The following is a 25,909-nucleotide window of genomic DNA, read 5'->3' as shown; positions in this document are numbered from 1 at the left end:
TTGTACCCCTTGACCAACTCATGGCAAGGCACACTTCATGTGCGGTACACAGCATAGCATACTGTAGAGCCTACGTCTAAAGCATAGGGGACGACCTTCGTCCTTTCTCTCTCTTCTGCTGTGGTCAGGTCTTGAGTCTTACTCAATACTCACACCTTGTAACACAGCCAAGAACTCCTTCTTTGCTGATCTATTTTGAACTCTTTCAAAATCATGTCAAGGTGTGCGTTCTTTGAAAGTATCATCAGGCGTCTTGATCTATCTCTATAGATCTTGATGCCCAATATGTAAGCAGCTTTATCCAGGTCTTCCTTTGAAAAACTCCTTTCAAACAACCCTTTATGCTTTCCAGAAATTTTACATCATTTCGGATCAACAATATGTCATTCACATATACTTATCAGAAATGTTGTAGCGCTCCCACTCACTTTATTGTAAATACAAGTTTCTAACAAACTTTGTATAAACCCAAAAACTTTGATCACTCCATCAAAGCGTATATTCTGACTCCGAGATGCTTGCTCTAGTCCATGGAAGGATCGCTGGAGCTAGCATACCTTTTAGCATCCTTAGGATCGACAAAACCTTTCTGATTGTATCACATACAACCTTTCCTTACGAAAACTGGTAAGGAAACTTGTTTTGACATCCATCTGCCAGATTTCATAAATGCAGCTAATGCTAACATGATTCCGACGGACTTAAGCATCGCTACGGATGAGAAAATCTCATCGTAGTCAACTCCTTGAACTTGTGGAAATACTCTTTGCCACAAGTCGAGCTTCATAGACGGTAACATTACCGTCCACGTCCGTCTTCTTCTCAAAGATCCATTTATCTCGGATTTCATGGCTTCTAACCATTTGTCGGAATATGGGCCCACCATCGCTTCTCCATAGCTCGTAGGTTCAGTATTGTCCAACAACATGATATCTCAGACAGGATCACGTACCACTCTGAAGTAGCACGCATCCTCGTCGTCCTACGAGGTTTGGTAGTGACTTGATCCGAAGTTTCATGATCACTATCATAAGCTTCCACTTCAATTGGTGTAGGTGCCACAGGAACAACTTCCTGTGCCCTGCTACACACTAGTTGAAGTGACGGTTCAATAACCTTATCAAGTCTCCACCATCCTCCCACTCAATTCTTTCGAGAGAAACTTTTCCTCGAGAAAGGACTCGTTTCTAGAAGCAATTACTTTTGCTTCCAGATCTGAAATAGGAGGTATACCCAACTGTTTTGGGTATTCTATGAAGATGCATTTATCCGCTTTGGGTTCGAGCTTATCAGCCTGAAACTTTTTCACATAAGCATCGCAGCCCCAAACTTTTAAGAAACGACAACTTAGGTTTCTCTAAACGGTGTCGTCTCAACGGAATTGCGTGGTGCCCCTTTTAAAGTGAATGCGGTTGTCTCTAATGCCTAACCCATAAACGATAGTGGTAATTCGATAAGAAACATCATGGTATGCACCATATCCAATAGGGTGCAGTTATGATGTTCGGACACACCATCACACTATGGTGTTCCAGGCGGTATTAATTGTGAAACACTTTCCACAATGTCTTAATTGTGTGCCAAACTCGTAACTCAGATACTCATCTCTATGATCATATCACAGACATTTTATCCTCTTGTCACGACGATCTTCAACTTCACTCTGAAATTACTTGAACCTTTCAATAATTCAGACTTGTGTTTCATCAAGTAAATACACTCAGCATCTACTCAAATCATCTGTGAAGTAAGAACATAACGATATCCACTGCATGCCTCAGCACTCATTGGACTGCATACATCAAAATGTATTACTTCCAATAAGTTGCTCTCTTGTTCCATCTTACTGAAAACGAGGCTTTCAGTCATCTTGCCCATGTGGTATGATTTGCATGTCTCAAGTGATTCAAAATCAAGTGAGTCCAAACGATCCATCTGCATGGAGTTTCTTCATGCATATATACCAATAGACATGGTTCGCATGTCTCAATCTTTTCAAAAACGAGTGAGTCCAAAGATCCATCTACATGGAGCTTCTTCATGCGTTCTATACCAATATGACTCAAGTGGCAGTGCCACAAGTATGTGGTACTATCATTACTATTTATATCTTTTGGCATGAACATGTGTATCACTACGATCGAGATTCATTTTAGGTGCAAGACCATTGAAGGTATTATTCAAATAAACAGAGTAACCATTATTCTCCTTAAATGAATAACCGTATTGCGATAAACATAATCCAATCATGCTCAACGCAAACACCAAATCTCGATGGTAGAGGGAGCATGCGATGCTTGATCACATCAACCTTGGAAACACTTCCAACACATATCGTCATCTCACCTTTAGCTAGTCTCCGTTTATTCCGCAGCTTTTATTTCGAGTTACTAACACTTAGCAACCGAACCGGTATCTAATACCCTGGTGCTGCTAGGAGTACTAGTAAAGTACACATTCATATAATGTATATCCAATATACTTCTGTCGACCTTGCCTGCCTTCTCATCTACCAAGTATCTAGGGTAGTACTGCTTCAGTGACCGTTCCTCTCATTACAGAAGCACTTAGTCTCGGGTTTGGGTTCAACCTTGGGATTCTTCACTAGAGCAGCAAACGACTTGCTGTTTCATGAAGTATCCCTTTTGCCCTTGCCCTTCTTAAACTAGTGGTTTTACTAACCATCAACAATTGATGCTCCTTCTTGATTTCTACTCTCGCGGTGTCAAACATCGCGAATAGCTCAAGGATCATCATAACTATCCCTGATATGTTATAGTTCATCACGAAGCTCTACTAGCTTGGTGGCAGTGACTATGGAGAACCATCACTATCTCATCTGGGAGATTAACTCCCACTCGATTCAAGCGATTGTGGTACTCAGACAATCTGAGCACATGCTCAACGATTGAGCTTTTCTCCCTTAGTTTGCAGGCTTAAGAAACTTGTCAGAGGTCTCATACCTCTTGACGTGGGCACTAGTCTGAAATCCCAATTTCAGTCTTCGGAACATCTCATATGTTCTGCGACGTTTCAAAAACGTCTTTGGTGCCACAATTCTAAACCGTTAGCATTACGCACTGAACTATCACGTAGTCATCAAAACGTGTATGTCAGATGTTTCGTAACATCTACAGACGACGCTGAGGTTCAGCACACCGAGCGGTGCATTAAGGACATAAGCCTTCTGTGCAGCAATGAGGACAATCCTCAGTTTACGGACCCAGTCCGCATAATTGCTACTACCAACTTTCAACTAAATTTTCTCTAGGAACATATCTTAAACAGTAGAACTAAAGCGTATGACATAATTTGCAAAGACCTTTTGACTATGTTCATGATAATGAAGTTCATCTGATTAATGAACTCCCACTCAGATAGACATCCCTCTAGTCATCTAAGTGATACATGATCCGAGTCAAACTAGGCCGTGTCCGATCATCACGTGAGACGGACTAGTCATCATCGGTGAACATCTCCATGTTGATCGTATCTCTATACGACTCATGTTCGACCTTTCGGTCTCTTGTGTTCCGAGGCCATGTCTGTACATGCTAGGCTCGTCAAGTCAACCTAAGTGTTTTGCATGTGTTCCGAGGCCATGTCTGTACATGCTAGGCTCGTCAACACCCGTTGTATTCGAACGTTAGAATCTATCACACCCGATCATCACGTGGTGCTTCGAAACAACGAACCTTCGCAACGGTGCACAGTTAGGGGGAACACTTCTCTTGAAATTTTAGTGAGGGATCATCTTACTTACTACCGTCGTTCTAAGCAAATAAGATGCATAACATGATAAACATCACATGCAATCAAATAGTGACATGATATGGCCAATATCATTTTGCTCCTTTGATCTCCATCTTCGGGGCACCATGATCATCTTTGTCACCGGCATGACACCATGATCTCCATCATCATGATCTCCATCATTGTGTCTTCATGAAGTTGTCACGCCAACGGTTACTTCTACTTCTATGGCTAACGCGCTTAGCAATAAAGTAAAGTAATTTACATGGCGTTATTCAATGACACGCAGGTCATACAAAAAATAAAGACAACTCCTATGGCTCCTGCCGGTTGTCATACTCATCGACATGCAAGTCGTGATTCCTATTACAAGAATATGATCAATCTCATACATCACATATATCATTCATCACATCTTCTGGCCATATCACATCACATAGCACATGCTGCAAAAACAAGTTAGACGTCCTCTAATTGTTGTTGCAAGTTTTTACGTGGCTTGTATAGGTTTCTAGCAAGAACGTTTCTTACCTACGTAAAACCACAACGTGATATGCCAATTTCTATTTACCCTTCATAAGGACCCTTTTCATCGAATCCGTTCCGACTAAAGTGGGAGAGACAGACACCCGCTAGCCACCTTATGCAACTAGTGCATGTCAGTCGGTGGAACCTGTCTCACGTAAGCGTACGTGTAAGGTCGGTCCGGGCCGCTTCATCCCACAATGCCGCCGAAACAAGATAAGACTAGTAGCGGCAAGAAGAATTGGCAACATCTACGCCCACAACTACTTTGTGTTCTACTCGTGCATAGAAACTACGCATAGACCTAGCTCATGATGCCACTGTTGGGGAACGTAGCAGAAATTCAAAATTTTCTACGCATCACCAAGATCAATCTATGGAGTAATCTAGCAACGAGGGGAAGGGGAGTGCATCTACATACCCTTGTAGATCGCGATGCGGAAGCGTTGCAAGAACGCGGATGAGGGAGTCGTACTCGTAGCGATTCAGATCGCGGTTGATTCCGATCTAAGCACCGAAGAACGGTGCCTCCGCGTTCAACACACGTGCAGCCCGGTGACGTCTCCCACGCCTTGATCCAGCAAGGAGAGAGGGAGAGGTTGGGGAAGACTCCATCCAGCAGCAGCACGACGGCGTGGTGGTGGTGGAGGAGCGTGGCAATCCCGCAGGGCTTCGCCAAGCACCGCGGGAGAGGAGGAGGAGGGAGAGGGGTAGGGCTGCACCGAAAGAGAGACGTTCTCGTGTCTTGGGCAGCCCAAACCTCAACTATATATAGGGGGGAGGGGGCTGCGCCCCCCTTAGGGTTTCCACCCCCAAGAGGAGGCGGCCAGCCCTAGATCCCATCAAGGGGGGCGGCCAAGGGGAGGAGAGGGGGGGCGCCCCACTAGATGGGCCCTAAGGCCCATCTGGACCTAGGGTTTGCCCCCTCCCACTCTCCCATGCGCCTTGGGCCTTGGTGGGGGGGGCGCACCAGCCCACCTGGGGCTGGTCCCCTCCCACACTTGGCCCACGCAGCCTTCTGGGGCTGGTGGCCCCACTTGGTGGACCCCCGGGACCCTCCCGGTGGTCCCGGTACATTACCGATTTCACCCGAAACTTTTCCGGTGACCAAAACAGGACTTCCCATATATAAATCTTTACCTCCGGACCATTCCGGAACTCCTCGTGACGTCCGGGATCTCATCCGGGACTCCGAACAACATTCGGTAACCACGTACATACTTTCCCTATAACCCTAGCGTCATCGAACCTTAAGCGTGTAGACCCTACGGGTTCGGGAACCATGCAGACATGACCGAGACGTTCTCCGGTCAATAACCAACAGCGGGATCTGGATACCCATGTTGGCTCCCACATGTTCCACGATGATCTCATCGGATGAACCACGATGTCGGGGATTCAATCAATCCCGTATGCAATTCCCTTTGTCTATCGGTATGTTACTTGCCCGAGATTCGATCGTCGGTATCCCTATACCTTGTTCAATCTCGTTACCGGCAAGTCTCTTTACTCGTTCCGTAACTCACATCATCCCGTGATCAACTCCTTGGTCACATTGTGCACATTATGATGATGTCCTACCGAGTGGGCCCAGAGATACCTCTCCGTTTACACGGAGTGACAAATCCCAGTCTCGATTCGTGCCAACCCAACAGACACTTTCGGAGATACCTGTAGTGCACCTTTATAGCCACCCAGTTACGTTGTGACGTTTGGCACACCCAAAGCATTCCTACGGTATCCGGGAGTTGCACAATCTCATGGTCTAAGGAAATGATACTTGACATTAGAAAAGCTCTGAGCAAACGAACTACACGATCTTGTGCTAGGCTTAGGATTGGGTCTTGTCCATCACATCATTCTCCTAATGATGTGATCCCGTTATCAACGACATCCAATGTCCATGGTCAGGAAACCGTAACCATCTATTGATCAACGAGCTAGTCAACTAGAGGCTTACTAGGGACATGGTGTTGTCTATGTATCCACACATGTATCTGAGTTTCCTATCAATACAATTCTAGCATGGATAATAAACGATTATCATGAACAAGGAAATATAATAATAACCTATTTATTATTGCCTCTAGGGCATATTTCCAACAGTCTCCCACTTGCACTAGAGTCAATAATCTAGTTCACATCACCATGTGATTAACACTCACAGGTCACATCACCATGTGACCAACATCCAAAGAGTTTACTAGAGTCAACAATCTAGTTCACATCTCTATGTGATTAACACTCAATGAGTTCTGGTTTGATCATGTTATGCTTGTGAGAGAGGTTATTAGTCAACGGGTCTGAACCTTTCAGATCCGTGTGTGCTTTACGAATATCTATGTCATCTTGTGGATGCTACCACGCGCTATTTGGAGCCATTTCAAATAATTGCTCTACTATACGAATCCGGTTTACTACTCAGAGTCATCCGGATTAGTGTCAAAGTTCGCATCGACGTAACCCTTTACGACGAACTCCTTTTCACCTCCATAATCGAGAAAATTCCTTAGTCCACTAGATACTAAGGATAAGTTCGACCGCTGTCATGTGATCCATTCCCGGATCACTATTGTACCCCTTGACCAACTCATGGCAAGGCACACTTCATGTGCGGTACACAGCATAGCATACTGTAGAGCCTACGTCTAAAGCATAGGGGACGACCTTCGTCCTTTCTCTCTCTTCTGCTGTGGTCAGGTCTTGAGTCTTACTCAATACTCACACCTTGTAACACAGCCAAGAACTCCTTCTTTGCTGATCTATTTTGAACTCTTTCAAAATCATGTCAAGGTGTGCGTTCTTTGAAAGTATCATCAGGCGTCTTGATCTATCTCTATAGATCTTGATGCCCAATATGTAAGCAGCTTTATCCAGGTCTTCCTTTGAAAAACTCCTTTCAAACAACCCTTTATGCTTTCCAGAAATTTTACATCATTTCGGATCAACAATATGTCATTCACATATACTTATCAGAAATGTTGTAGCGCTCCCACTCACTTTATTGTAAATACAAGTTTCTAACAAACTTTGTATAAACCCAAAAACTTTGATCACTCCATCAAAGCGTATATTCTGACTCCGAGATGCTTGCTCTAGTCCATGGAAGGATCGCTGGAGCTAGCATACCTTTTAGCATCCTTAGGATCGACAAAACCTTTCTGATTGTATCACATACAACCTTTCCTTACGAAAACTGGTAAGGAAACTTGTTTTGACATCCATCTGCCAGATTTCATAAATGCAGCTAATGCTAACATGATTCCGACGGACTTAAGCATCGCTACGGATGAGAAAATCTCATCGTAGTCAACTCCTTGAACTTGTGGAAATACTCTTTGCCACAAGTCGAGCTTCATAGACGGTAACATTACCGTCCACGTCCGTCTTCTTCTCAAAGATCCATTTATCTCGGATTTCATGGCTTCTAACCATTTGTCGGAATATGGGCCCACCATCGCTTCTCCATAGCTCGTAGGTTCATGTTGTCCAACAACATGACTTCCAAGACAGGATCACGTACCACTCTGAAGTAGTACGCATCCTCGTCGTCCTACGAGGTTTGGTAGTGACTTGATCCGAAGTTTCATGATCACTATCATAAGCTTCCACTTCAATTGGTGTAGGTGCCACAGGAACAACTTCCTGTGCCCTGCTACACACTAGTTGAAGTGACGGTTCAATAACCTTATCAAGTCTCCACCATCCTCCCACTCAATTCTTTCGAGAGAAACTTTTCCTCGAGAAAGGACTCGTTTCTAGAAGCAATTACTTTTGCTTCCAGATCTGAAATAGGAGGTATACCCAACTGTTTTGGGTATTCTATGAAGATGCATTTATCCGCTTTGGGTTCGAGCTTATCAGCCTGAAACTTTTTCACATAAGCATCGCAGCCCCAAACTTTTAAGAAACGACAACTTAGGTTTCTCTAAACGGTGTCGTCTCAACGGAATTGCGTGGTGCCCCTTTTAAAGTGAATGCGGTTGTCTCTAATGCCTAACCCATAAACGATAGTGGTAATTCGATAAGAAACATCATGGTATGCACCATATCCAATAGGGTGCAGTTATGATGTTCGGACACACCATCACACTATGGTGTTCCAGGCGGTATTAATTGTGAAACACTTTCCACAATGTCTTAATTGTGTGCCAAACTCGTAACTCAGATACTCATCTCTATGATCATATCACAGACATTTTATCCTCTTGTCACGACGATCTTCAACTTCACTCTGAAATTACTTGAACCTTTCAATAATTCAGACTTGTGTTTCATCAAGTAAATACACTCAGCATCTACTCAAATCATCTGTGAAGTAAGAACATAACGATATCCACTGCATGCCTCAGCACTCATTGGACTGCATACATCAAAATGTATTACTTCCAATAAGTTGCTCTCTTGTTCCATCTTACTGAAAACGAGGCTTTCAGTCATCTTGCCCATGTGGTATGATTTGCATGTCTCAAGTGATTCAAAATCAAGTGAGTCCAAACGATCCATCTGCATGGAGTTTCTTCATGCATATATACCAATAGACATGGTTCGCATGTCTCAATCTTTTCAAAAACGAGTGAGTCCAAAGATCCATCTACATGGAGCTTCTTCATGCGTTCTATACCAATATGACTCAAGTGGCAGTGCCACAAGTATGTGGTACTATCATTACTATTTATATCTTTTGGCATGAACATGTGTATCACTACGATCGAGATTCATTTTAGGTGCAAGACCATTGAAGGTATTATTCAAATAAACAGAGTAACCATTATTCTCCTTAAATGAATAACCGTATTGCGATAAACATAATCCAATCATGCTCAACGCAAACACCAAATCTCGATGGTAGAGGGAGCATGCGATGCTTGATCACATCAACCTTGGAAACACTTCCAACACATATCGTCATCTCACCTTTAGCTAGTCTCCGTTTATTCCGCAGCTTTTATTTCGAGTTACTAACACTTAGCAACCGAACCGGTATCTAATACCCTGGTGCTGCTAGGAGTACTAGTAAAGTACACATTCATATAATGTATATCCAATATACTTCTGTCGACCTTGCCTGCCTTCTCATCTACCAAATATCTAGGGTGGTACTGCTTCAGTGACCGTTCCTCTCATTACAGAAGCACTTAGTTTCGGGTTTGGGTTCAACCTTGGGATTCTTCACTAGAGCAGCAAACGACTTGCTGTTTCATGAAGTATCCCCTTTGCCCTTGCCCTTCTTAAACTAGTGGTTTTACTAACCATCAACAATTGATGCTCCTTCTTGATTTCTACTCTCGCGGTGTCAAACATCGCGAATAGCTCAAGGATCATCATAACTATCCCTGATATGTTATAGTTCATCACGAAGCTCTACTAGCTTGGTGGCAGTGACTATGGAGAACCATCACTATCTCATCTAGGAGATTAACTCCCACTCGATTCAAGCGATTGTGGTACTCAGACAATCTGAGCACATGCTCAACGATTGAGCTTTTCTCCCTTAGTTTGCAGGCTTAAGAAACTTGTCAGAGGTCTCATACCTCTTGACGTGGGCACTAGTCTGAAATCCCAATTTCAGTCTTCGGAACATCTCATATGTTCTGCGACGTTTCAGAAACGTCTTAGGTGCCACAATTCTAAACCGTTAGCAATACACACTGAACTATCACGTAGTCATCAAAACGTGTATGTCAGATGTTTCGTAACATCTACAGACGACGCTGAGGTTCAGCACACCGAGCGGTGCATTAAGGACATAAGCCTTCTGTGCAGCAATGAGGACAATCCTCAGTTTACGGACCCAGTCCGCATAATTGCTACTACCAACTTTCAACTAAATTTTCTCTAGGAACATATCTTAAACAGTAGAACTAAAGCGTATGACATAATTTGCAAAGACCTTTTGACTATGTTCATGATAATGAAGTTCATCTGATTATGAACTCCCACTCAGATAGACATCCCTCTAGTCATCTAAGTGATACATGATCCGAGTCAAACTAGGCCGTGTCCGATCATCACGTGAGACGGACTAGTCATCATCGGTGAACATCTCCATGTTGATCGTATCTCTATACGACTCATGTTCGACCTTTCGGTCTCTTGTGTTCCGAGGCCATGTCTGTACATGCTAGGCTCGTCAAGTCAACCTAAGTGTTTTGCATGTGTTCCGAGGCCATGTCTGTACATGCTAGGCTCGTCAACACCCGTTGTATTCGAACGTTAGAATCTATCACACCCGATCATCACGTGGTGCTTCGAAACAACGAACCTTCGCAACGGTGCACAGTTAGGGGGAACACGTCTCTTGAAATTTTAGTGAGGGATCATCTTACTTACTACCGTCGTTCTAAGCAAATAAGATGCATAACATGATAAACATCACATGCAATCAAATAGTGACATGATATGGCCAATATCATTTTGCTCCTTTGATCTCCATCTTCGGGGCACCATGATCATCTTTGTCACCGGCATGACACCATGATCTCCATCATCATGATCTCCATCATTGTGTCTTCATGAAGTTGTCACGCCAACGATTACTTCTACTTCTATGGCTAACGCGCTTAGCAATAAAGTAAAGTAATTTACATGGCGTTATTCAATGACACGCAGGTCATACAAAAAATAAAGACAACTCCTATGGCTCCTGCCGGTTGTCATACTCATCGACATGCAAGTCGTGATTCCTATTACAAGAATATGATCAATCTCATACATCACATATATCATTCATCACATCTTCTGGCCATATCACATCACATAGCACATGCTGCAAAAACAAGTTAGACGTCCTCTAATTGTTGTTGCAAGTTTTTACGTGGCTTGTATAGGTTTCTAGCAAGAACGTTTCTTACCTACGTAAGACCACAACGTGATATGCCAATTTCTATTTACCCTTCATAAGGACCCTTTTCATCGAATCCGTTCCGACTAAAGTGGGAGAGACAGACACCCGCTAGCCACCTTATGCAACTAGTGCATGTCAGTCGGTGGAACCTGTCTCACGTAAGCGTACGTGTAAGGTCGGTCCGGGCCGCTTCATCCCACAATGCCGCCGAAACAAGATAAGACTAGTAGCGGCAAGAAGAATTGGCAACATCGACGCCCACAACTACTTTGTGTTCTACTCGTGCATAGAAACTACGCATAGACCTAGCTCATGATGCCACTGTTGGGGAACGTAGCAGAAATTCAAAATTTTCTACGCATCACCAAGATCAATCTATGGAGTAATCTAGCAACGAGGGGAAGGGGAGTGCATCTACATACCCTTGTAGATCGCGATGCGGAAGCGTTGCAAGAACGCGGATGAGGGAGTCGTACTCGTAGCGATTCAGATCGCGGTTGATTCCGATCTAAGCACCGAAAGAACGGTGCCTCCGCGTTCAACACACGTGCAGCCCGGTGACGTCTCCCACGCCTTGATCCAGCAAGGAGAGAGGGAGAGGTTGGGGAAGACTCCATCCAGCAGCAACACGACGGCGTGGTGGTGGTGGAGGAGCGTGGCAATCCCGCAGGGCTTCGCCAAGCACCGCGGGAGAGGAGGAGGAGGGAGAGGGGTAGGGCAGCACCAAAAGGAGACTTTCTCGTGTGTGTATGGCAGCCCAAACCTCAAGTATATATAGGGGGGAGGGGGCTGCGCCCCCCTTAGGGTTTCCACCCCCAAGAGGAGGCGGCCAGCCCTAGATCCCATCAAGGGGGGCGGCCAAGGGGAGGAGAGGGGGGGCGCCCCACTAGATGGGCCCTAAGGCCCATCTGGACCTAGGGTTTGCCCCCTCCCACTCTCCCATGCGCCTTGGGCCTTGGTGGGGGGGCGCACCAGCCCACCTGGGGCTGGTCCCCTCCCACACTTGGCCCACGCAGCCTTCTGGGGCTGGTGGCCCCACTTGGTGGACCCCCGGGACCCTCCCGGTGGTCCCGGTACATTACCGATTTCACCCGAAACTTTTCCGGTGACCAAAACAGGACTTCCCATATATAAATCTTTACCTCCGGACCATTCCGGAACTCCTCGTGACGTCCGGGATCTCATCCGGGACTCCGAACAACATTCGGTAACCACGTACATACTTTCCCTATAACCCTAGCGTCATCGAACCTTAAGCGTGTAGACCCTACGGGTTCGGGAACCATGCAGACATGACCGAGACGTTCTCCGGTCAATAACCAACAGCGGGATCTGGATACCCATGTTGGCTCCCACATGTTCCACGATGATCTCATCGGATGAACCACGATGTCGGGGATTCAATCAATCCCGTATGCAATTCCCTTTGTCTATCGGTATGTTACTTGCCCGAGATTCGATCGTCGGTATCCCTATACCTTGTTCAATCTCGTTACCGGCAAGTCTCTTTACTCGTTCCGTAACTCACATCATCCCGTGATCAACTCCTTGGTCACATTGTGCACATTATGATGATGTCCTACCGAGTGGGCCCAGAGATACCTCTCCGTTTACACGGAGTGACAAATCCCAGTCTCGATTCGTGCCAACCCAACAGACACTTTCGGAGATACCCGTAGTGCACCTTTATAGCCACCCAGTTACGTTGTGACGTTTGGCACACCCAAAGCATTCCTACGGTATCCGGGAGTTGCACAATCTCATGGTCTAAGGAAATGATACTTGACATTAGAAAAGCTCTGAGCAAACGAACTACACGATCTTGTGCTAGGCTTAGGATTGGGTCTTGTCCATCACATCATTCTCCTAATGATGTGATCCCGTTATCAACGACATCCAATGTCCATGGTCAGGAAACCGTAACCATCTATTGATCAACGAGCTAGTCAACTAGAGGCTTACTAGGGACATGGTGTTGTCTATGTATCCACACATGTATCTGAGTTTCCTATCAATACAATTCTAGCATGGATAATAAACGATTATCATGAACAAGGAAATATAATAATAACCTATTTATTATTGCCTCTAGGGCATATTTCCAACAGTCTCCCACTTGCACTAGAGTCAATAATCTAGTTCACATCACCATGTGATTAACACTCACAGGTCACATCACCATGTGACCAACATCCAAAGAGTTTACTAGAGTCAACAATCTAGTTCACATCACTATGTGATTAACACTCAATGAGTTCTGGTTTGATCATGTTATGCTTGTGAGAGAGGTTATTAGTCAACGGGTCTGAACCTTTCAGATCCGTGTGTGCTTTACGAATATCTATGTCATCTTGTGGATGCTACCACGCGCTATTTGGAGCCATTTCAAATAATTGCTCTACTATACGAATCCGGTTTACTACTCAGAGTCATCCGGATTAGTGTCAAAGTTCGCATCGACGTAACCCTTTACGACGAACTCCTTTTCACCTCCATAATCGAGAAAATTCCTTAGTCCACTAGATACTAAGGATAAGTTCGACCGCTGTCATGTGATCCATTCCCGGATCACTATTGTACCCCTTGACCAACTCATGGCAAGGCACACTTCATGTGCGGTACACAGCATAGCATACTGTAGAGCCTACGTCTAAAGCATAGGGGACGACCTTCGTCCTTTCTCTCTCTTCTGCTGTGGTCAGGTCTTGAGTCTTACTCAATACTCACACCTTGTAACACAGCCAAGAACTCCTTCTTTGCTGATCTATTTTGAACTCTTTCAAAATCATGTCAAGGTGTGCGTTCTTTGAAAGTATCATCGGGCGTCTTGATCTATCTCTATAGATCTTGATGCCCAATATGTAAGCAGCTTTATCCAGGTCTTCCTTTGAAAAACTCCTTTCAAACAACCCTTTATGCTTTCCAGAAATTTTACATCATTTCGGATCAACAATATGTCATTCACATATACTTATCAGAAATGTTGTAGCGCTCCCACTCACTTTATTGTAAATACAAGTTTCTAACAAACTTTGTATAAACCCAAAAACTTTGATCACTCCATCAAAGCGTATATTCTGACTCCGAGATGCTTGCTCTAATCCATGGAAGGATCGCTGGAGCTAGCATACCTTTTAGCATCCTTAGGATCGACAAAACCTTTCTGATTGTATCACATACAACCTTTCCTTACGAAAACTGGTAAGGAAACTTGTTTTGACATCCATCTGCCAGATTTCATAAATGCAGCTAATGCTAACATGATTCCGACGGACTTAAGCATCGCTACGGATGAGAAAATCTCATCGTAGTCAACTCCTTGAACTTGTGGAAATACTCTTTGCCACAAGTCGAGCTTCATAGACGGTAACATTACCGTCCACGTCCGTCTTCTTCTCAAAGATCCATTTATCTCGGATTTCATGGCTTCTAACCATTTGTCGGAATATGGGCCCACCATCGCTTCTCCATAGCTCGTAGGTTCATGTTGTCCAACAACATGACTTCCAAGACAGGATCACGTACCACTCTGAAGTAGTACGCATCCTCGTCGTCCTACGAGGTTTGGTAGTGACTTGATCCGAAGTTTCATGATCACTATCATAAGCTTCCACTTCAATTGGTGTAGGTGCCACAGGAACAACTTCCTGTGCCCTGCTACACACTAGTTGAAGTGACGGTTCAATAACCTTATCAAGTCTCCACCATCCTCCCACTCAATTCTTTCGAGAGAAACTTTTCCTCGAGAAAGGACTCGTTTCTAGAAGCAATTACTTTTGCTTCCAGATCTGAAATAGGAGGTATACCCAACTGTTTTGGGTATTCTATGAAGATGCATTTATCCGCTTTGGGTTCGAGCTTATCAGCCTGAAACTTTTTCACATAAGCATCGCAGCCCCAAACTTTTAAGAAACGACAACTTAGGTTTCTCTAAACGGTGTCGTCTCAACGGAATTGCGTGGTGCCCCTTTTAAAGTGAATGCGGTTGTCTCTAATGCCTAACCCATAAACGATAGTGGTAATTCGATAAGAGACATCATGGTATGCACCATATCCAATAGGGTGCAGTTATGATGTTCGGACACACCATCACACTATGGTGTTCCAGGCGGTATTAATTGTGAAACACTTTCCACAATGTCTTAATTGTGTGCCAAACTCGTAACTCAGATACTCATCTCTATGATCATATCACAGACATTTTATCCTCTTGTCACGACGATCTTCAACTTCACTCTGAAATTACTTGAACCTTTCAATAATTCAGACTTGTGTTTCATCAAGTAAATACACTCAGCATCTACTCAAATCATCTGTGAAGTAAGAACATAACGATATCCACTGCATGCCTCAGCACTCATTGGACTGCATACATCAAAATGTATTACTTCCAATAAGTTGCTCTCTTGTTCCATCTTACTGAAAACGAGGCTTTCAGTCATCTTGCCCATGTGGTATGATTTGCATGTCTCAAGTGATTCAAAATCAAGTGAGTCCAAACGATCCATCTGCATGGAGTTTCTTCATGCATATATACCAATAGACATGGTTCGCATGTCTCAATCTTTTCAAAAACGAGTGAGTCCAAAGATCCATCTACATGGAGCTTCTTCATGCGTTCTATACCAATATGACTCAAGTGGCAGTGCCACAAGTATGTGGTACTATCATTACTATTTATATCTTTTGGCATGAACATGTGTATCACTACGATCGAGATTCATTTTAGGTGCAAGACCATTGAAGGTATTATTCAAATAAACAGAGTAACCATTATTCTCCTTAAATGAATAACCGTATTGCGATAAACATAATCCAATCATGCTCAACGCAAACACCAAATCTCGATGGTAGAGGGAGCATGCGATGCTTGATCACATCAACCTTGGAAACACTTCCAACACATATCGTCATCTCACCTTTAGCTAGTCTCCGTTTATTCCGCAGCTTTTATTTCGAGTTACTAACACTTAGCAACCGAACCGGTATCTAATACCCTGGTGCTGCTAGGAGTACTAGTAAAGTACACATTCATATAATGTATATCCAATATACTTCTGTCGACCTTGCCTGCCTTCTCATCTACCAAGTATCTAGGGTAGTACTGCTTCAGTGACCGTTCCTCTCATTACAGAAGCACTTAGTCTCGGGTTTGGGTTCAACCTTGGGATTCTTCACTAGAGCAGCAAACGACTTGCTGTTTCATGAAGTATCCCTTTTGCCCTTGCCCTTCTTAAACTAGTGGTTTTACTAACCATCAACAATTGATGCTCCTTCTTGATTTCTACTCTCGCGGTGTCAAACATCGCGAATAGCTCAAGGATCATCATAACTATCCCTGATATGTTATAGTTCATCACGAAGCTCTACTAGCTTGGTGGCAGTGACTATGGAGAACCATCACTATCTCATCTGGGAGATTAACTCCCACTCGATTCAAGCGATTGTGGTACTCAGACAATCTGAGCACATGCTCAACGATTGAGCTTTTCTCCCTTAGTTTGCAGGCTTAAGAAACTTGTCAGAGGTCTCATACCTCTTGACGTGGGCACTAGTCTGAAATCCCAATTTCAGTCTTCGGAACATCTCATATGTTCTGCGACGTTTCAAAAACGTCTTTGGTGCCACAATTCTAAACCGTTAGCATTACGCACTGAACTATCACGTAGTCATCAAAACGTGTATGTCAGATGTTTCGCAACATCTACAGACGACGCTGAGGTTCAGCACACCGAGCGGTGCATTAAGGACATAAGCCTTCTGTGCAGCAATGAGGACAATCCTCAGTTTACGGACCCAGTCCGCATAATTGCTACTACCAACTTTCAACTAAATTTTCTCTAGGAACATATCTTAAACAGTAGAACTAAAGCGTATGACATAATTTGCAAAGACCTTTTGACTATGTTCATGATAATGAAGTTCATCTGATTAATGAACTCCCACTCAGATAGACATCCCTCTAGTCATCTAAGTGATACATGATCCGAGTCAAACTAGGCCGTGTCCGATCATCACGTGAGACGGACTAGTCATCATCGGTGAACATCTCCATGTTGATCGTATCTACTATACGACTCATGTTCGACCTTTCGGTCTCTTGTGTTCCGAGGCCATGTCTGTACATGCTAGGCTCGTCAAGTCAACCTAAGTGTTTTGCATGTGTTCCGAGGCCATGTCTGTACATGCTAGGCTCGTCAACACCCGTTGTATTCGAACGTTAGAATCTATCACACCCGATCATCACGTGGTGCTTCGAAACAACGAACCTTCGCAACGGTGCACAGTTAGGGGGAACACGTCTCTTGAAATTTTAGTGAGGGATCATCTTACTTACTACCGTCGTTCTAAGCAAATAAGATGCATAACATGATAAACATCACATGCAATCAAATAGTGACATGATATGGCCAATATCATTTTGCTCCTTTGATCTCCATCTTCGGGGCACCATGATCATCTTTGTCACCGGCATGACACCATGATCTCCATCATCATGATCTCCATCATTGTGTCTTCATGAAGTTGTCACGCCAACGATTACTTCTACTTCTATGGCTAACGCGCTTAGCAATAAAGTAAAGTAATTTACATGGCGTTATTCAATGACACGCAGGTCATACAAAAAATAAAGACAACTCCTATGGCTCCTGCCGGTTGTCATACTCATCGACATGCAAGTCGTGATTCCTATTACAAGAATATGATCAATCTCATACATCACATATATCATTCATCACATCTTCTGGCCATATCACATCACATAGCACATGCTGCAAAAACAAGTTAGACGTCCTCTAATTGTTGTTGCAAGTTTTTACGTGGCTTGTATAGGTTTCTAGCAAGAACGTTTCTTACCTACGTAAAACCACAACGTGATATGCCAATTTCTATTTACCCTTCATAAGGACCCTTTTCATCGAATCCGTTCCGACTAAAGTGGGAGAGACAGACACCCGCTAGCCACCTTATGCAACTAGTGCATGTCAGTCGGTGGAACCTGTCTCACGTAAGCGTACGTGTAAGGTCGGTCCGGGCCGCTTCATCCCACAATGCCGCCGAAACAAGATAAGACTAGTAGCGGCAAGAAGAATTGGCAACATCTACGCCCACAACTACTTTGTGTTCTACTCGTGCATAGAAACTACGCATAGACCTAGCTCATGATGCCACTGTTGGGGAACGTAGCAGAAATTCAAAATTTTCTACGCATCACCAAGATCAATCTATGGAGTAATCTAGCAACGAGGGGAAGGGGAGTGCATCTACATACCCTTGTAGATCGCGATGCGGAAGCGTTGCAAGAACGCGGATGAGGGAGTCGTACTCGTAGCGATTCAGATCGCGGTTGATTCCGATCTAAGCACCGAAGAACGGTGCCTCCGCGTTCAACACACGTGCAGCCCGGTGACGTCTCCCACGCCTTGATCCAGCAAGGAGAGAGGGAGAGGTTGGGGAAGACTCCATCCAGCAGCAGCACGACGGCGTGGTGGTGGTGGAGGAGCGTGGCAATCCCGCAGGGCTTCGCCAAGCACCGCGGGAGAGGAGGAGGAGGGAGAGGGGTAGGGCTGCACCGAAAGAGAGACGTTCTCGTGTGTCTTGGGCAGCCCAAACCTCAACTATATATAGGGGGGGAGGGGGCTGCGCCCCCCTTAGGGTTTCCACCCCCAAGAGGAGGCGGCCAGCCCTAGATCCCATCAAGGGGGGCGGCCAAGGGGAGGAGAGGGGGGCGCCCCACTAGATGGGCCCTAAGGCCCATCTGGACCTAGGGTTTGCCCCCTCCCACTCTCCCATGCGCCTTGGGCCTTGGTGGGGGGGCGCACCAGCCCACCTGGGGCTGGTCCCCTCCCACACTTGGCCCACGCAGCCTTCTGGGGCTGGTGGCCCCACTTGGTGGACCCCCGGGACCCTCCCGGTGGTCCCGGTACATTACCGATTTCACCCGAAACTTTTCCGGTGACCAAAACAGGACTTCCCATATATAAATCTTTACCTCCGGACCATTCCGGAACTCCTCGTGACGTCCGGGATCTCATCCGGGACTCCGAACAACATTCGGTAACCACGTACATACTTTCCCTATAACCCTAGCGTCATCGAACCTTAAGCGTGTAGACCCTACGGGTTCGGGAACCATGCAGACATGACCGAGACGTTCTCCGGTCAATAACCAACAGCGGGATCTGGATACCCATGTTGGCTCCCACATGTTCCACGATGATCTCATCGGATGAACCACGATGTCGGGGATTCAATCAATCCCGTATGCAATTCCCTTTGTCTATCGGTATGTTACTTGCCCGAGATTCGATCGTCGGTATCCCTATACCTTGTTCAATCTCGTTACCGGCAAGTCTCTTTACTCGTTCCGTAACTCACATCATCCCGTGATCAACTCCTTGGTCACATTGTGCACATTATGATGATGTCCTACCGAGTGGGCCCAGAGATACCTCTCCGTTTACACGGAGTGACAAATCCCAGTCTCGATTCGTGCCAACCCAACAGACACTTTCGGAGATACCTGTAGTGCACCTTTATAGCCACCCAGTTACGTTGTGACGTTTGGCACACCCAAAGCATTCCTACGGTATCCGGGAGTTGCACAATCTCATGGTCTAAGGAAATGATACTTGACATTAGAAAAGCTCTGAGCAAACGAACTACACGATCTTGTGCTAGGCTTAGGATTGGGTCTTGTCCATCACATCATTCTCCTAATGATGTGATCCCGTTATCAACGACATCCAATGTCCATGGTCAGGAAACCGTAACCATCTATTGATCAACGAGCTAGTCTCCTAGAGGCTTACTAGGGACATGGTGTTGTCTATGTATCCACACATGCATCTGAGTTTCCTATCAATACAATTCTAGCATGGATAATAAACGATTATCATGAACAAGGAAATATAATAATAACCAATTTATTATTGCCTCTAGGGCATATTTCCAACATTTTAAAGTCAAGAGACATGCAGATGGATCTATTGAGCGCTACAAGGCGCGTCTTGTGGCTAAGGGGTTTAAACAGCGTCAGGGTCTGGACTATGAGGACACATTCAACCCCGTTGTAAAACCTACTACTATTCGGCTTCTCCTGTCTCTTGCAGTCTCTCGTGGTTGGTCTCTTCGACAGCTCAACGTGCAGAATGCTTTTCTTCATGGGCTGCTTGAAGAGGAGGTTTACATGTGGTAGCCACCAGGGTTTGTTGATCACGCTCAGCCTCATCATCTCTGTTGTCTGACGAAGGCTCTCTATGGACTGAAGCAGGCGCCCCGTGCCTGGCATGCTCGCCTTGCTTCGGCTCTTCGTACTCATGGCTTCGTTTCGTCGATAGCTGACAGCTCATTGTTCTTATTTCAGCGCCCCAGTGTGACTGTGTATTTGCTTGTGTACGTGGATGATATCATTCTGGTCAGCTCCTCTGCAACGGCTGCTGACTCTCTTGTGACTGCACTTGGCAGAGATTTCGCGGTTAAGGATTTGGGACAGCTACACTTCTTCTCGGGTATTGAAGTTGCGCATCAGTCTCGCGGCAGCTTAGCTCTCACCCAGAAGAAGTACTCCTTTGACCTCTTGCGGCGCGCTGGTATGCTCAAGTGTAAGCCATCCCCCACACCAATGTCCTCCACTGACAAGCTCTCGGCTACTGCTGGTACTATTCTGTCTCCTACGGATGCCACGGAGTATCGGCGTATTGTTGGTGGCCTGCAGTATCTGACGATCACACACCCTGATCTTTCCTTTGCGGTTAACAGGGTATGCCAGTATCTTCATTCACCTACTGATGTGCACTGGTCTGCTGTGAAGCGCATTCTTCGTTATGTGCGTCTCACTGTCTCCTATGGTCTTCATCTGCGACCTAGTTCCTCTGCCGTTCTATCTGCGTTTTCAGATGCTGATTGGGCTGGGTGTCCGGATGACAGGCGATCCACGGGGGGATATGCTGTATTTTTGGATCCTAATTTGATCGCCTGGAGTGCACGCAAGCAAACCACTGTTTCTCGCAGCAGCACAGAAGCCGAGTACAAAGCAGTTGCCAATGTGACTGCTGAGCTTATCTGGACCGAGTCTTTACTTCGAGAGCTGGGAACCTCCCAGTCGCATCCTCCAGTTCTTTGGTGTGACAACATCGGTGCTACGTTTCTTTCGACAAACCCGGTGTGCCATACACGAACCAAACACATTGAAATTGACTATCATTTTGTGAGGGAACGTGTTGCACAGAACCTACTACAGATCAAGTTTATCTCTTTGAAGGATCAACTTGCCGACATCTTCACCAAGCCTCTACCTTCTCCCATGTTCGAGGTCTGTAGGCGCAATCTCAACCTCCTAGATGCATCACGAGTCAGTTGAGATTGAGGGAGGGTGTTAGACTTTGTAACGTAGCCCAACTGTGTAATCTGTATATTGTGTAACCTTATAAATATATGTGATAGGCCACCCCAAGAGGGTTGAGCCAGTTTCCACAAATCCTATGTTTAACAAAAATTCTTGGCGTCTTCGTTTCCGTCCGGTGCGCTGAGACTCTTTGTCCGAGTGAGCAACCCGTCTTGTGCTTCAGGCGTGGAGCAACGGGAGGCTGCACACCGTGAAGCACCGGGTGAAGTGCGTGGCGGCGGTGCCGCACATCTCCATCGCCCTGTTCCTGCTCGCGCCCAAGGACGACAGGGTGTGAAGCGCCGGAGGCGTTCGTCAACGCGCAATACCCGCGCCGGTTCCAGCCGTTCTACTACGACGACTACCGGAAGCTCCGGCTGTCCACCGGCGAGCGCGCTCGCTCGAATGGCGGCGTGGCTTAGGTATCTGGCGGGGCATGTTTAGGCTCGAGAGTGTAATGATCAGCTAGCTGTTCACACAGCTGAGTGAGGCTGTGAATTGTTGTTGTTTTCAATCAATAAAATCTTGTGCGAATTGCAACAGGTGAAAACTGCAAACTATGGTCTCCCCTGAAGCACAGTTATCTGGCTTTCTTTTGCTCACAACGGTCATTCTCTCTTATATATAAGCCAATTATTATTCTCACCTCACATCTAGTGTTCGTCCACCGGAGGTGGCGGCGGCAGGGCAAGGAAATAGGTGGCAGTGAGACTGAGAATGGATAGGGACACTAAGCTGTTTCACGCCTTTGCTAACGGACTCGCACAAAGAATTTCATCCCTCGATCATTTAGGGGAAAGGCACAGGCCCTGCCATAGAAAAGGCTCGAACCTCGTCCGGTTTTGAATTAACAAAGCCATCAACTCGCCAGGATTACATCGAGGTGGATGGGCATGTGATAGCGGACCAACCATGAGAGGAGAATGTCTTATCTGCTCTTTCGCCGTCGGAGGGGCGAGCAAATATCCGGTGGTGCTCACGGCGTCAGACACGTGGAAGGCGCCGCCAGCTGGTCGAAGGGACGGCGGTGGCGGTCGAGCCGCAGGACGGCGAGGAAGGGGATGAAGGAGAGGAAATGGCAGAGAGAAAGACGAAACAGTGGAAATGAATGTTGGTGTGTGGACGGTTACGGGCGGGCGCAGAAGTGGAATTGTCCGTCGAGAGCAGTGGCAGGCAATAACAAGCACCCGTCACATCAAACTTATCCAAAATTTGATTTAATTGACGCGCTTGCCAAAATACAGTTGTGGCGGGCGCCTACTGCTTACCCACACGCCAAAGACGGGCACTTTTCTCGCACTCGCCACTACAGTTTTCAGCTAGTGAGAATATTTGAAAGAGCCTAGTTGTAGCGGTTGCTGGCCAACGCTCGCCACACATATGCCCGTAACTGCGACGAGCATGTCCTGTCAACCACCACTGCTCTTTTGAAAAATTAACAGTGACGGGTGACATGTCCTGCCCGCCATTATTTACAACTAGCCGACGGCCCGTGCATTCACACGGGCTAGTATATATTGCTCTTTACATAAATTGAACTATTAAGAAACCAATATCATACTATAACATATAGTCCAAAACAGATAGTGATGTTATAGTAGCATGCCATAAGATAATCCCAAAGTGGTACCACAGAATGATAATCTGTACTACATAAAACTCCTAATGTTAGTCATTTCATCACATACAATTCGAAGATACCAAATAATAGAAATAATGTTCTTTCTACACTTGGCTCTGTACAAAAAATCTTATCTCAAACATAGTGTTGCAGTACTAATTAACAAATAGTAAATCTTATCAGAATCTCAATGTAATGTGCCAGTCTATTGGGTAATGTTGCTGCATATAAAGAATCATATTAACGAACATCATGACCAAAGCATTAGCCAACATGCTTTTTAGATTATTATAGTACATATTATGCAACTACCATGCTTTGATGCGAACCGAGTATTTTGTATATCATCTGAACGAAAATAACACAAAAATATCGGCGTACACAGGTAATGGAAAACTGCTAACTTCTTATATTCACCAGAATATTTTCTTGACAATCTTAAACAACTAATTTAAGTTTCACTGCATGTATTTAAGAATATCATTCACACTTTCTTGTTTCATTTGTATCCTAACACAGTATTGTCGTGCTATGACGGAAATCAACTTCCTATATATAAACACAATCTTCAGGGCGTCCATGTTATACTTACTCAGGACTCATTTTGTCTTCTGAAAGCAGGTTAATTCCCACTTGTCGTGCAATACTAATTTTAATACTTGCTAGGACTCCCAATCATCACTATAAATCAGTATGATGCAATTCCAACGCACTGAATTTTGTATTCTGAACGTGAAATATAAAATCTGAAGCTTTAAATCCTAGAGGTTGTCTTTTGCGTCTAGAAATTCCTGTAAGACAAATGTGAAATCTCAACGAAGAAATTTTTTTGATAGGTAATCTCAATGGATAACAACTTACATCCCACAATAAGAAAATTAGAAGGGAAAATGAACTCTGAAGGTGAAACCTAGTGGTGATGGTACACACCAACCGCCACCACAGCAATACTTGATGCTCATCTTCTTAAAGGTTACATCATTTTCTCTTTGATATTCGATCTTTCTTTGCACCTCTTTGCTATTCCATCTGGTGAAATAAAAAGAAAAATCTAGACATGCATGCAAGGCGTGCATTAAAACACCAATACATGGTTGAGCATATTATATTGGCTATCTGCTTTTTGCTATTCGATATCCTATCTCCCTAATATAGACACATGGGTAGGGGGACAGAAGCGCCATATAGAGGAGGGAGATCGAAGCAACTAAACCTTATAATCAATCCTGCTATTTTCTTCCTTCTAGTTTCAGTCCATGCGGTTGCCTGTTGAATACCATATTAATCCCAGTTCGTCGATCCTTTTCTGCCCGAAATCGACACTCAATCTGATCGTTTTCTTCACCATTTCCTGTTGGAAATATGAGCAATTTACCAAATGATTTTATTAACAGAAATACTAGATAAAGCATGACTAATATAGCCACGATAAAGCAAGTCATGCAATCTGACGGAGAGAAAGTAAATAGCATCTGCATATATGAACTTGAACTAAACACATCTAGAACAGACACTAGATGAAGTTGCATATATGAAGTAGAACCTATCATATGTAGGGCAGAAACTAGAGCAAAGAACTGTGACAGAAAGAGCAAGAACACGTACGGGACAGCAGCAGCAGAAGCACTGGACTTGGGGTCGACATCCTCTCCAGCCATGTCGTTGCTGAGGTAGTCGACGTCGGGGAAGAAGTCGTCGTCGGGGAAGTAGTCGTCGGAGTCCGTGATGAAGAAGCCAGTAGTCGCGCAGAGCGCTCCCAAAAACCTTATCACCCTTCTCCCGTACATGACTCAAAAGGTGCGGTTCCGGAGGCCTACTGTCCCGACCTGCGGTGCACGCCGCAAGCCGGGATGGGGAAGAACGTAGCAGCAGCGCAGTGCTCGGAACTTTGTAGCGAGAGGAAAAGGAGCTTCTGGTGTGTCTCTCTGGAGAGGAGCGACCTCTCTTATATAGGCACAGGAGAAGGACGCGAACAGGCTGCGGCGGGAGGTGAAGCAATTGAGGGAGACGAAACGAACAGGCAGCGGCCAAAGAGGCGCGCCGTTCGAATTCAGTGTCCACTACAGAAAACGTTTCAGCTCCCGCGTGACCTTTTGTATACCCGTCGTGCGTGCAAAAATTTAGACATCAGCTCATTCCCGCAACCCGCGGCGCGGCGCGTCGTGACGAGGCGTGGCAAGGCGGGCGGCGGAGGAGGAGCGCGCGTGGATGTCCCTCTTGTTCTCATGCTCATACAAGTGGGGAAAGAACCTCCCTTATAAAGAGGTCCAACTCCCTCCAAACTAGCAATGTGGGACTAAACTTTTGTTCCACCTCTTGACTTGCACGAATCGGCTGCGTGGGCCTCTAGGATTTATTAGGAATTTCTGAAATTGTTATTGGGCTAGGCCCATAAATAGATAAAATTCCAGCAATCCCCACCAGATCCTAGAGGCACATAGAATTTGCCTTTAGTTCCAAAACACTATTTTATATACCGGTACTGCAGTGGAGACTGTTAAGTTGAACTTCCACCTAGAACTCTATGCTACACTAGTAAGCAACTTGAACAGTGGACTGGGCCTTGAACGGCAAGTTTTCTGCGAATCTAGCTTCACATAAAGCCTTGACCGATACGTGGCTACCGTGGGTCTTCCCGGCGGGTGGAGCTTATGCATCATACTCCGAGACCTTTCATGAGTTTACTAGAGAGAACCCTACTCTCATAGATTGCGACGTTTAACAATCAGACTCATATAGGTGTGTTCTTCAAAAGATGTTCTGCAGGACAACATCT

The 25,909-nt window shown here is 45.3% G+C and overlaps 1 pseudogene; it reads left to right on the top strand.

The window, feature by feature from the left end:
- Positions 1-21,934, top strand: part of LOC123171295 (2-oxoglutarate-dependent dioxygenase DAO-like) — a 35,106-nt pseudogene extending 13,172 nt beyond the window's left edge.
- The last annotated feature ends 3,975 nt before the right edge of the window (positions 21,935-25,909 follow it).

This window comes from Triticum aestivum, chromosome 7D (assembly GCF_018294505.1).
Source record: "Triticum aestivum cultivar Chinese Spring chromosome 7D, IWGSC CS RefSeq v2.1, whole genome shotgun sequence".
Taxonomy (NCBI): domain Eukaryota; kingdom Viridiplantae; phylum Streptophyta; class Magnoliopsida; order Poales; family Poaceae; genus Triticum; species Triticum aestivum.
The sequence above is the reverse complement of the archived record's forward strand: the minus strand, read 5'-3'. Positions and strand labels throughout refer to the sequence as shown.